Here is a 9,936-nt window from a genome sequence, read left to right as displayed (position 1 = left end):
AAAAGTTGGTGTCCCCATCTAACCTCCTCACAATGCCTCTCATGGGGGGAAATCTGACTGTGCAGTGAATGTTTTGGAGGCAGGGCCTTTCCCTTTTCCCTCCAGCACCTCCACAACTCAGAACCCGTGTTCCCTCCTGTTGGCACTGTATGATCCGGCCAAAGGCTCCCTTTGGTGATGATGCCTTCCCCAGTGCTGTTAGAGGACTCTACAACTGGAGTGGAATTACTATCTGTGCTAGGAAATCTTCCCTCCATGCAGTTTTCCAAATCTTCATTCAGTATAGCAACGAGATGTAGGAAATTTCACTTAATGTCTGGTGGTTTAGAGGCTACTGCTGTCTCTGCTGTATTTACATGATTAGTCTTTTTTTCTCTCCCGCTTTTTTTTTCATCTCTTCCTTTCCCTCTTCGCCCAGCAGGAAGAAAAAACGGGTCCTTCTGCTTGACATGTCCCATGAGAAAAGACAGTCAATATACCCAGGTAATGACCACAGAATAGCCCCTGGTCTCCTCTCCCAGTACACCAGTTGCCTTCCTTCTGCCTTCCTGAGGGCCAGGTAAATGTGGTCAAGAGATGATGGAAGAAAGGTGGGGACAATATCTTGGGAGGCAACCTCCACCAGCAGTGACAATCCCTCCACATAGGTGCGAATGCTCAGTGACAGCACAGACCCTGGGATGGGATGGCTTTTATTCCACCTTGTCTGGGCATGGGAGGGTACCAGCCCAGCAGGCACCTCCTTGATGGCTCACCAAGCAGGATAAAGATGGGGAAAGCTGCCTGGAGTATTGTCTCCCTCAGTTTTGCCCTGGAAAGATGCTGGTGGGAGGAAAAACTCCCCTCTCTCATCTGAAGGAAACTTAGGCAACTGTCTGCTTGCCAGGCACCTCCGCACGTCCCAGCACGGCCACCCCCTGCCCCACCAGTTTGTGCTATGGGCCTGCAGCTGAGATGGGCAGTGCCAAGGAAAATCAACCCCCCGACACGAGAGCTGGGGGGTGGTGGGGGGAGCAAGGTGCGTGCGCATCCTCCATTTTGGTGTCTCTTTTTAAGCACCGGCTTTCCATTGCCCCAGGGGAGCTGGGGGGAAGCATGTGTCTCTCAGGCACACAGCAACCCTGACTGGGTAACGGTGCAGAACGTAAAGTGTTGTCTATTAGGTAGGAGACTGGTTAATACAAAGAGTTGTTGGTAATAACAATGTCCTTTCAGCGGTGACAGAGACAAAGTACCTGCATGTGGCGTGTACCACTGCGTGCAGCGAGTGATGGTCGCAGGGAAGCTTTGGAGATCATTTGAATTTCACATCCAGGGAGAGTCGGCCTATCATTAAAAAACCCTAATTTCAGTGTCAGGTGGAGTTCCAGGTAATCGATCATGGTGTCAGCTGGCACAGGCTCTCCCTGCCTCCTTGCCTTGCCTCCAAGTCAGCCTTGGTTTTTTCCAATTAAACTTGTTGCTGGGATCCAGAGGGAAGTGCGGGAGCACAGGAAAGGCAGACTACACGGCCCCCCTCATTACCGGCAAGGTGGGGGCTGGTGGGGCCAGGAAGGTGGGGCTGAAGGCTGGTGTGGGATGACTATGGTTAGGGGGTAAGGAAAAGGGATGCTGAGAAAATGATCTTTGCTGAAGCAAGGGGCAGAAGGGACTTTGGGGGGGTGGGGTCTCAAACCATCCTTGCATCTTGGGGAAGGCATTGCGTGAGACCTTCCAGGCGTTACAGATGCTGCCAAGCCCCACCAGCCAGTTTTGCTGCCTCCCACATCCTCTGTGCCCCTATCAGTCTTTCAAACCCCCTGTGCCCTTGGCCTCTTCATCTCACTGTCCCCACACAGGCATCTCCAGCATCCCCTGCCCCTCGCAGCCCCCACCAGCCAGCTCTCCAGGGTCCATCTCTCGCTCTCCAGAGTCAGATTCCCTTTAATGGGCAGCATAAGGATCCAGGCTCCTCTCTACAGCCTCAGTTACCAGGGCAACATTTTTGGCAAGATAATTTTTTGGTTTCAAAACAACCTTCCTCTTTCCCCAAAGGTCAAATCTGCATAAAGAACTGCCATCAATAGAACCATACTCTGTTTTCCATCATATTTCACCCCAGTTTTAAAACTCATATCTGTAACCAAAGCTGACTGAAGAGGCTTCATTCAGGGGGAGAAAAATACTTCCAAAATAATGCCAACAAAAACCTGCTGTAGAAAACTGAGGGAATCTGTTAGAAAAAGGCCTTCTAATTCCTACACATGTTCTTCAGGAAATCCCACTGCAATCCTACTATATAGAAATGATACTGAAATTGAAACACTTTTAATACTTTTGCTCAATGCTTTGACTAGTGCTGTTTGCCACTGTGACTATTTTGTAGCTAAGGTTTAGGAGAAGCAATAGAGCCACCATTTACTCCTGCTTTTACCTACAGGTCAGAAATACCAGCCCTAAGCAAGACCAGGAGTCCATGTCCCAACTACCAAGTGAAAGACAGCCACCGACCCAAAAAACCTCAAAAAACACACGGTCAGACCTATCATCTTATCTGAGAGGCAGAGCATGGACTCACACAGAGAATTAGACACTTTGTTCTATGCAGGACTGAGGTGCATAACTCCAACAGGATGGTTCAGAAGAAAGGGGCTGCAGTACGGGTAAGAGATGATGAACGTGGGATTTTGGGGCAGGATTGCCCTGGTGGACTTCCTGTGCTCAGGGTTTTCATGCTCAAGTGATTTCTAAAGCCACAGCAAAGCAGAGGGAGGTGGCTTTGAAGGTCAGTGTGGGGTGAGCCAGGTCTCACAGGCAGAGATCACCAGGGGCTGGCTGAATGGGTCATTCAGGGTTGAGCAGTGGGGTTTGCAGTGTGGATGGTCAGCAGATACAAATCGGAGGGAAAACATAAAATTGACCTTGCTGTGGGTGCAGGCACAGCTGGACAGCAAGCCTGGAGGAGGTAGTAGGTGGAACGGTACAGGCAAGCAGCTAGATTGGCTGTTTCTGTGGTGTGAGGACGCTGCCCATCTCTGCTGAGTCCCCTCTGACTTCTCTGGGCATCCACATGACAGGGAAAGGTCAAACTGGTCTAACTGCAGCATTGCAGAAATGCGATCTTTGTTTCCAAGAGAGAAACTGGGCAGCAGGAAAGACATTGCTGTAACGCTTAACCATAAAGCTGGGCAGGGAGCCCAAACACAGAAAGTTGAGGTTAGCACCATTTGCTGTTGGATCAAAGGTCGTTGTGGATCGGGAACATCCAGCCAAGACCGGAAATCTCTCATGCATAGTAAATTGGCCATTTATGCCAGTGCTGCAGAGGGACACTGCACCCAGAGCCAGTGGTGATTTTGGAGAGCTTGCTAAGATGTAGCTGCATGCTGTACAAAAACCTGGTGAAGAGCACTGTCTTCCTTCTTCCTCACACAGATCTGTGCTGGGCACAGGGCCAGCTGTGACCAGCAAGAGACCTTCCCAGTGCTCTTCATGGATGGGTACATGCACAGGGCTTTCTTCCCAGCCAGCCAGTCCTCCCAGGACTTGGGACCACTCTTGATCTTGAGGGGTATCGGTTAGGAACAGGTGTCCTGCACATGACAGCTTTGCCTAGATGGTGACAGTTGCTGTAGTGACAACGTCAAGACACTTTTCATTTCTCAGCCTACTGAGCCAAACACTATTTATAACCCAGTTGATTGCAGAAGGTCTTCAGTGCTGAGTCTGGGCTCACTGCACTGGATCCCAGTAAGTGGCCTGGACTGATCTGCCACAATGTTCTGCAACCACAAAGACTACTCTTCATTTTTGCAGGACTCCAAGACAGAGGCGTGAGGAAGAGCATGGCTCAGTTCCTATCTGCAAGGTATATTAGTCACTTCTTGCCATTTCTGAGCTTACTGATCTGCAGTTGGAGAAGTTCATTTCTTATCCGGCTGTGGGGTAGAGGGAGCCCTGGCCTGAACTTGGCCAGGTGAGTGTGGCAGTCCCAGGTCTGCTCCTCTCCGAGATTTGATCCTGGCTTTCCAGAACACTTGGCCGCTGCTGCAGCTCCACAGGGGGCTGGAGGCACTTGGATCCCACATGATGCCCAGAGGAGAGTAGAAACCAATTGCCTTTGCTTCAAGGACACTAAGCAAAGCATAAAGAAACTATGTGCAAATTGAATGGGAAGCATTAGGATATATCTTTGGACGGAGCACAGGTTTCATCAGCAGTTGTATGGACTAAGATTGATACATCTGACTTCTCCCTCTCTCGTCTCCCTCTGCCCGTCAGGTGGCTCTTCTGGCTGCCAGCTGAAGGGAAGGTACCATCCCTGATCCCTCACAGAAGAGCTGGCAATGGCGGTGGCTTGTTCGGGTAACCTCTGTGATACATGTCCCTGAAGGATAAACCTCAGTGCCCAGGCTGAGGCATCTTGCTTTGTGCCCTCAGAGGAGGGCAGGGTTGGAGCCATGGTGGTGCTGTGTTCCCCAGCTGGGTACTCACCAAGGTGTAAAGCCACGCTCATCTCCCCACTGCTGCATGGATACCTGAGCACACAGACTGATGCAACACAGGTTCAAGGACTGGGGACTGGAAGGGGGACACTTGTGGTCCAAGGTCAGTTTGCAGCTCAGATGGTAATTCTCTGTGTGACCTAGCACAGAGAAGCACCTCATCTCTGGCCTTCGGTTCTCTCTTGTCTTCACCGGGGGCATGGCCCACCAATTTAATTTGCCTGCATGGTCTCTTTGGAGCTGGCTCTCTCTGTGGCCTTACACAACATCCCAGTTCAGCCCATTTGCACCGATAGGAGCTGCTGCAGTGGAAATAGCAATGCTGGAATGTATGATAATGCATAATGGGAGAAGGTGAGGCCAGAGCTGACAGTCTCACCTCCTAAGCTTACAGTAACAGTGACAAATCTCTCATCGTTTGTTCCTTCCTTGCCTGGCACTTTTGCTTCTCTTTAAATGGAGTTTATCATGGTGCAATGGGCTTTTTTCCAAGTTAATGTCTGTCAGCTCCAATTTGTTCAAACGACCTTCGTAGGCTCAGGGGAATTTTAAAAATAAATAAAGAAAGGCCTTCTGGAGTGCTTAGGGAGGGCTTCACCTGACAGCCAATGATAGAGACACCTCAGAGCCTGCAAGCGTTGTGTCCTCCCAGGACCAAGCCGGGGGAAATGGACTGATTAGGGAAAAGACTCTGGGGCCACAGGGATGTCTGCTTGATGGAAAAGAGGACAGGGCTGAGCCACAGACACAGGGCTGCTGCTGGCAGGGAAGGGGCAGGGGAGCATGCAGCACTCAGTTTCCCAAACCTTTCTCTGGGTCCCATCTTCCCCGCACCAGACAGTGCACTGGAGTGTGGGTTCATGTGATAGCCCCCAAAGAACCCATAAAGGGTACAGTCCAGATGCTCTTGTCTTTGCTTCTCTCTCAGAAGACATTTGTCTGATAATCTCTTCCGAGAAGCTCTCTGCCTGCTGATTGAACCCAGAAATCAGGTCCCCTTGGCTGGGCTGGTCTCAGGCTGAGGCTGGTTCTGGGGAATGCTCTGCCTTTGCGGGCAGCTGGATGCAGTCCTCCATCTCAGCTTTGTCTTCTGGAAAGGCTAAGGACATTTTGCCAGAATTTACCACAGCCAGAGCTGGCAAGCTAGCTGGGAATGTGCATGGACTTGAGTGTTCGGGAACAGTAAGGGGGGAACATACATGTGGAAAAATCAGGGCAGGAGAAAATTAGGGTGGAGGTTGGGACTGAGAAAAAAGTCAGCACTTCACTTGAATGAAGCTAAAGACACAAGAGAACAGGGAAGGAAAAAACAAGAAGGACAGAGAAATATGGTCTAAAGCCAACCTCCTGACTCCAGCTAGTGTGGGCAGAGTCTGCAGGGTTATCCAACTTTCCCAAGCCAGCAAAAAGCACACCAAAATCTGTTTGGCCAAGAGTCACAGGAGACCTGAAAGGCCGGGAGCTCTGAGAGCTTTTCACAGCCATGCCCCAACAGGAGCTGGGATGAAATTGCAGCAGGGGCCCAAGAAGATTCAGTTAAATCAGTTCCTGATGGCTTCTTCATTCCCTTACTGGTGGCGTGGCATTAGCCAGTAGTCCTTTGCATGCAGAAGCTCACAGCCAGCTGCATGGTACAGCCACGACTCAAAAGTCCTGCTCAAAATGCTTGGAGGCACACAATGGCTATCCCTGGCTTAGCAAGAGGAACTTGGAGGTTTAGTTTCTCTTCTTGGCTCTGACACTGTCACGGTATGGAAACTCAGGCAAGTCAACATGCCTTTGTTTATTCTCTCCCAGTGCATTTGTACAGTGCTCAGCACAGCAGGGGCCTTTGTTCTGAGTGGTGCTGGGAGACAAATGGTAATAGTAATCACAGTGATAACAGTGGTGATAATACGGGCTGAGCTGTTTGGGATTCTTCTTTGAAACACTTCTACACCCAGTGCCCATAAAGAAAAAGAAAGTGGTCATTCAGAGCGTCACAATGAAAGAACAGGTAGGGTCAACTGAGATTTAAATTAGTGAGACCTGCTTATTGGATCTTGTTCTTATCCTGCACACCTGAGCCCCTTCTCAGCCTGTGCTGGCAGTGCTTACACCAGCCTTTCCCACCCAACCTTCATTCGTTTCAGTTCCCAACCTTTCCCTGTGTCTGTGTGGGCTGTAAAGCAGGCTACGGGAACCACAGGGCCATCGAGAACTATTGAACGTCCATCAGCTGACGTTTGGGCATGAATAAGGCCTATGATGCATAAAGATCCCTTCAGCACAGTAAACAATACTCCTGGAGGACAGAGTTCACTGACAATCAAGTCTTAGAATTAATGCTCTGCCTTCTGGCATGGCAGCAAAGACCCTGGTCCTTGCAAGCTGTCCCCCATCCAGCCTTCCCTGCAGAGCTCCCCTGAGTCAGCAGAGCTTTGCACGGCCCCAAAGATCCTGGCTTCAGCACGGATATGGAGGATCCAGCCCAGATCTGGACCCCAGTGTTCACAAGGAGCTGGGGGATTCTTTTGTTTTAGGTAGGGCTGTCAAAATACACGACATTATTATTATTTTCTTCTTGATTCCCCTTAAGCTTCAGCTAGGCAAGGAACACACCTCACCTGTTATCTCGCCCATACACACAAACATGTACATCCCTAGGAGGGAGGCAAATAGCGGTACCGCATTTGTAGAGCCAGGACCAGGGCAGTGGAAGTTGGCATCAGCACCCTGCGTCTAGATCCTCCTGGTCCCAGATACGAGCCATAAACTGGGCCAAAATGCAGGACTCACTGCAGTAGTGTCTTGCTGACCCATGGCAGAGGCTAAGTGAAGGTGGGAGTCTGCTACATCAGAGAGGCCCTGCAGTCAAACCAGCCCCATTACAAGGCACAGCCTCCCACTGCAGCCTGAGATGGTGGCACTTCTCCTGCCGTGTGATGCTTTGTAGAACCCAGCACCTGGGACTGGGCATACTCAGAGTAAAGAGACTTGGGGGCTCAGTAATTCTCTCCTTAACATGAATATGTTGGTTTAGTGCCTGGACTGTATAGCTTGTGTGGCAGCACGGGGTTTTTACTTAGTTCATCTCTGCTTTACCAGAATTGCAGCTTTAAGGCCAAAATCTGAATATACTTGCAATCACAGCACATCACAGAATCACAGAATCATTTAGGTTGGAAAAGACCTTTAAGATCATTGAGTCCAACCGTAAACCTAACACTGACAAGTCCACCACTAAACCATGTCCCTCATTACAACTACACCAGCATACTTAGTGTCTGCTGGTCTCTGTTTGCAGCCCTAGGTGCATCTTTGGAGTGTAAATCAAAGGTTGACTTTGCCTCAGACCTTCCATGGTTGATGACATGACTATCAAGCTACTTGTAGATGAGTCCTTAGAACTGAGCTTTGACACTATCAACTTTCTCAATGTTAAAAAAAAAAAAAAAAAAAAAAAAAGGGAGAGGGGGAAAGGGGAAAGGGGGAGGGAGAAGGGAGAAGGGAGAAGGGAGAAGGGAGAAGGGAGAAGGGAGAAGGGAGAAGGGAGAAGGGAGAAGGGAGAAGGGAGAAGGGAGAAGGGAGAAGGGAAGGAGTATTGCCCTGATGAGCTGTTATAAGAGGGGAACTGAACATAAACACATACAGCAATGTCTGCCTGAGTCTGCAGACAGCCTGGACTGTAGCTGAGAAAGGCAGGAGCTGCCTACACCCATCTCAGTATGTCAGCTCTGAAACCTAATGCTGACACTATAGAAAGAACAACTCAAATGGCTTTCCTAGCTGCAAATTTTTGCAGATGCCTGCAACTCTCTTAATTAGCCCCCAGTCCCAGGTCATTTTCTGTTTCTCTCAAGAAGGCAAAACATTCAACTGTCTTTTCTTCATCAGCCAAACCAACCCAGTATCCTTCACATTACAGACATTTCTGCCACATTCAGAATGAGGCACCACCTCAAAGCATAGGAACAGCAGAGAATAAAGACTTTACCATCAATTTCAATAAGTTTAGGAAACTTGGAATGATTCTATTGTTCATGATTCTCCTCAGTTCATCTCTCTTGGTATATAGATCATGCTGCAGTCCTGCCTGTGCGCCTCCTTTTTCTTAGCAGCAGGGATCACACCACTGCACAGCTCGTCTCAAACTCACTGCTGCAGCAGTTGGATCAGGACTGGGGGCTACCGTCTCACCAGGGGGAGGCACTGCGGACTGGAGACAGGAGGGAGGATGTCACTGGCAATGTCCTGGTGAGCTTTGGAGTGGCTTTTAGCTTTGAAACACTAGGACTCATAATGGGTTTGTGGTTGTTTTATTTTTAAACTATTAAGAACAGAGTTTAAAGCTGAAAGGATTGTGAAAGTTGCTGACTGCCTTGTTCCCGTGTTCCCACTTTCCCTTGTGTTCTGGTAACACAAATGAAATAAGATCAACCTGAGTCTGCAGACAGCCTGAAAAAAATACCCATCATGAGTGTGCTTACTGATGAGGTACGTCCATCTCCACTCTAACCTTTCTTAAGATCTCCATCCATCCCTGTGTCTCACTGGGTTCAGCCACCTCTACCTCTGTCCCATACAAATCCATCTGGCAGGCCATTCCCATCCACGCCTGTCCGTCCATCCGTCCATCCATCCATCCATCCATCCATTCTCTCCTAGCTGTCTGGCTGCCTGTGAGAACTGACTCCTCCAGAGCATTTAATCGGTACAGCAAGGATAGCAGCAAAATCCTCTTGAGCCATGTGGACTATCTCTGAGAGGATGCTCCAGTCCCAGGCAGCAGCTGGGAGGGACATTTGTGTTGACCCATGGTCCACCTCTCTCTCATCCCCCCACCTGAGGGGACAGTTCTGTGATGATGAGAAAGGGGCCAGCAGGCAGCACTCCATGGCAGGGCTAGGAGCACACAGAAAGGGAAACCTCTGTGCCAAGGGTTTTCTCCCTTTGTGCTCGCTCCTGGGGAGCCTATCTGGCAGAGCAAAGACCACTGCCCTCCCTCCCGTCACCCTCCCTTTCCCCAACAGCAGCCCCCAGCCCGACGGAGAGACCAGGCTGGATGGAGAGCCTTTCTCTCCAGCGTGCCGCACTATGACAGATGATTGACTCGAAACAATATCTAAGGCGATCAGGATAAAGTACCGACCATTTCAAGGCTCAGCAGAATTCAAATTCTAATTAGACTTCTCACCACATTCCAAATAAAAATTGTTCCCCTGATATCCTTTTTGCCTATCAGGTGTCTCTCCCTGATCGCTGGAACAAAACGCATAAAGAAAGTGATTAAAGCCATAACAAAGGCATAAAATTGAAATTATCGCTGGTATCACATCTGGGAGCAGAGTGTGTCACCACACTGCCCCCCTCCCCTCGGAGCACTCCCTCCCCAAATAGACACGCACACGCGTCCCTCCATAGTTCTCGCCTCGAACGTGAGCAACGGGCTGGGGGAGAGGGGGCGGAGGGG

This window comes from Charadrius vociferus, unplaced genomic scaffold (assembly GCF_000708025.1).
Source record: "Charadrius vociferus isolate BGI_N301 unplaced genomic scaffold, ASM70802v2 scaffold436, whole genome shotgun sequence".
In the NCBI taxonomy this organism is placed as follows: Eukaryota; Metazoa; Chordata; class Aves; order Charadriiformes; family Charadriidae; genus Charadrius; species Charadrius vociferus.
Note: the sequence above shows the minus strand (reverse complement) of the source record.